The sequence below is a fragment of the Convolutriloba macropyga genome, chromosome 1 (assembly GCF_964194025.1).
Source record: "Convolutriloba macropyga chromosome 1, txConMacr16.3, whole genome shotgun sequence".
Classification (NCBI taxonomy): Eukaryota; Metazoa; Xenacoelomorpha; order Acoela; family Convolutidae; genus Convolutriloba; species Convolutriloba macropyga.
The window spans coordinates 27,342,214-27,346,575 of record NC_134468.1 but is presented as its reverse complement, the minus strand read 5'-3'; positions in this window follow the sequence as shown (position 1 = coordinate 27,346,575).

Here is a 4,362-nt window from a genome sequence, read left to right as displayed (position 1 = left end):
TAACCAATAGAGCGCTAATTAGCTATCACAAACATCAATCATCCTCAAAAATACATGATACCAATAATGCTGTGTTGTGATAGAAAGTCAGAGTCAGAAAGTTCGAACTTGTCTTTAGTTTTTAGCAATTTGAGGACGCTAGTTTACAACTTATTTTCACACAACGTAGAAAATCTATGTATAGCTGATGTATTGATGTGCTTGGCATTGATCTAATGTTGAACACAAAAAATCAATTTATTTAATTATTTTTCACACAAAAACTGCTCCTTTTAACGAAACCACAAATTTTTCCAAAAAGCTTGAATACCTTATACAGAATATAATGCCATTGTGTTCACGTAGATTTTCAACGTATGATTTACTATGGTTACTGAGATTTGAAAATCTTATTTTGGTTTCAAGGCCAGCATAAAAAGAGATTCAGATTTGTTCATGCTGCCACTAATTTCTTAACCATATATTGCGTTTTCTTTCTTAACCATATAGAAAAAGACTAGTTCTGGTAAAAGTTCTTAACCATATAAAAAGACTAGTTCTGGTCTCATAGGAAAGTCTACTATCAAAAAGAATTCGAAGTCTATTTGAGAGGTCCTTTTTTAAGAAAATTTTTCACATCTTTTTTGTTTCTTAAGGCACAGAGAGACTAGTCAGTTTTCATACCGAAGCTCCGTTAATGACAAACCTCATTTACAGTTAAATTAAGCCCAATGAACAGGAAGTTTGTTTTCAAGGAATCGCTCATGTTTTTTTTGCCTTCGACTCTGAGTTTTTGTAATTTTAAATGAAATTTTGATTTTCTTTTTGAGAATTTATTAAGTTTTTGGAGTCCTATGGCTTGAAATTGTTGACTATAACTGCAATTGATTTCGTATCGAGCACTAAGTGAATCTATCTTGTGTTTTGATTGGAGATCTAATGGCTGTTAAGAATTTAAAAATAAATTTTTGAAAAAATTTTTTCAACATTAAACAATCATAAACTTTTTTTTCGTGAACTGTATGTCAGTCTCAGTATTGACAGGTCCTTCTTCCTTTCAACTGCAACCAAAATTAATATGGTTAGCTGTTTAATCTTCTAACTTCCGATTATATGGCTACAATGTCACAAGATTTCAAAATTTTTTTTTAATTTGGATATTTTCGCATTATTGGTTCCTTTTGAATGTAATCACATTATCCCAAAACTGATAGCTCAAAGTGGCGTAGAGATGAACTTCAATTGATCATTGATAAAATTTTCAGCGAAAAGCTTAAGATTTAAATGGCTTCGACATATTAGTCTCGAACTTTTCGTTTGAAATTTTGGTTTTTGCCTGTATTTGATGTTTTTATAATCAAAGGACTTTTTGTGATGTCTTATTGATTACCTATGCATACCCAACATACTTTCACTACCATCGAGGCATTATAGAGTGTATTTATTGACTGCTGTTTAAAGCTACTGAAATCAATGTCTGTTAAGACTTAAAAGAAAATTTTTTCCAAATTTTTCTTTTTGAATATTAACCAACCTAAACTTATTTTCGTGAACTGTACGTCAGTCACAGTAATGACGTGCAGCAGACCTGTGTCAATAATTTCAAACAAAATTAACATGGTTAGGGGTTTTATCTTATAACTATTGGTTTTATGACATCGTAGCCACGAGTTTTGACAATTTTTTTTTAGTTTTTGGATTCTTTTTCATAGTTTCTGTTCCTTTTGAAATATTATTATATTATCCCAAAAATTGATAGCTCCTGTTGGCTTAAGGGAGATGTTCAGTGGATCATAGATAAATTTTTCAGAGAAAAGCTTATGGCTTACACGGCTTCGACACTTTCTTCTCGCTCATTTCTACAGAATTTTTGGATTTTGCCTGTATTTGTTGTTGTTTTCATAGTCAATGACTTATTGTAATATTTTATTGATGATTTGTGAATTACGAATATCTTTTTTGTCCCATTGACGCATAAGTTAGCGTATTTATTGGCTTCCGTTGAAAGCTATTGAAATGAATTTCGTTGATACAACGGGTTTTCTCAAAAATTTGGTGGTTTTAGTGTATTATTTCATATTTGTTGATTTTTTGAAGTCATATTGTTAAAAATAGAATCAAATTACTGCTAAGAAATTAATTGAATAGAGAAAAGTTTTTACTCGAAAGTTCTTTATTGAATGGCTTCGATAATTTTATCGCTCAAATTTTTATTGAATTTGCTGTTTTCGCCTGTTTTTTTTTTAATTCTTTAGGTAGTCGTTAAATGCTAACCACTCTCATAAGCTTGTAATTGAAGGTCAAATGAATGATGTTACGCAAAGCATTCAGTTCATAGCGAACAGTCTATAATAAGTATATGACATTACACATTTTTAATGATTTTGCAAACTTTTCCGTTTTTGTTGTTCTTTTCGTCAACTTGTAACTTGTTCTCATCATCGAGAAATCCCTTCCAATTGCCTGTACATCGAAATTTAACGTCTCTACTGATATTATGTCGCAACTTATTTTTTGTTTGTTGAACAAGATGTGTTTTCATAAATGTTTTGTGAGTGGTGTATTTGTGTTTCTTTTTCTCTTCTTTTAGCAAAATCGCATTATAACAGATCCCAATGTTTTTCAAATGTGGCCCAAATGTACTAATTTATTCTTTCATTATAATTTGAGCTGAATTATTTAATATAAATTAAGAAATAAAAATTAAAATAATTAAACCCTAATGGGTTTAGTGGCTTCAATAATTTGTCTTTTCGCAAATTAATTGTAATTTTTAGAGTTTTCTGCCTCTTTAGTCCGTTACTGGGGCTTAGTCTAACAAAAAACAAGTCTCATTAGTTTCATTCTGACTTTTTAGTACAATTATCAAGAATATTTTTGTTATAAGCTAATGATTTGTAAGATTTTTGAACATAATTGTTACAACAAGTTTTAATTGATTTTTGAATTTCGCCTGATTTGTTCTTCTCTTTGTCTACTTTTAAACTTGTCTCATTATGGAAGACTTTCAACTGCTGTCTAGTTAGGCGAAAGTATTTTTTGTAGTTAAGATTAAGTTCTGATTGCATTTTGACGTTGTTACTAGGTGCTTTTAAATGTAGATATTGAGTTTTTGCCGTGAAATTTTTGTTTTTGCTTATTTTGTTGTTTTTTTTCTCGTAGTCTTTTTAATGGCAGAATTCGTGAGTGTTGTAATGAGGCATAGCATTATGTAATTCAGTTAGTAGTTAGGTTTTGTAACAGTTTTTTTAAAACTCAAACATCTATTTTTGTTATCTCTTCATTTGGTTGACAATGAAGTCGAAAATTCACATTAACAAGCCTCCTTGTCTTATATAACTTTGTAGTTATAAATCGGGTCTTCTTTGAATTTGTTGCATCACAAGATGTTTGCATCACAAAAATGGAAGTTACAGTCAGGTCATTCATCTGAGAATCAATCAATTGAATAATATGGGTTAGATCCAGTGTTCTCTCTCAATTAAATGCCTCTGAAAAAATATTTCAAAACCTGGACACCTCTGCAATACAACAAGCAAACAGACATGTGAATTCTGGATGTAATTCAAAAAATGGAGAGCGGGTCCAGGGATCTGACATTTTAGTAACATAAGTATTTAATTAGGAAAATGAGTGTTTCTAAGAGTGAAAACAAAGTCAAGCAATTACTGCTAAATTTTGCCTGGGAAGAATTGTTGTTGTTGTAAAAAATACAGAACATTGCAATCAATCTTGCTGAAACCAAGCATTCATTCTCAACCCCAGAAAGATTTCAGACGACGAATTAGGTTTCTCTGGAAAGAAGGAAATCAAAATCGCAAATCAAATGTTGAGACAGCATCTGCTTTAGCAAATTGAATCGTTCGAGAAAGAAACAAGTTGATTTAAATTTTGTTTTATGCTTAAGGGAACATGGAACTAGTAGCCCTGATTTGCAATGTAAAAAAATATATGTTTTGCCTAGTAAATTTGAACCAGCTGCTTTAAAATGGGTACAGGTAAACTTTCATTTTAAGGAGTTATACAAGACAACCCGTTTTGTGTCAGTATCCTAAAAGATAGTCGATCATCTTAAATTCTATGGGCATAATCAGCGTTTGACGAAGATTATAGAACCAGCAAATCACTCTGTTTGACAACGGTTGAAGTTCAGTATAGCTGTACTTCCTGAAAATTAACTTCTTCACAATATATCTAGCTAGATTTTGAATCATGATTCTCTACGTTCTTTGAGAGCCACTGGAGGAGTTATATCACCTAATACCTGCTCCAGAAGGAGACAATCATAATTTCATCGTTTTCCCTGCAGAATCTTATCTCTCACGATTGAAATTTGAATCCTCTCATCGTAATGCTGTTATGTCAACGAGATGAAAATGTTGC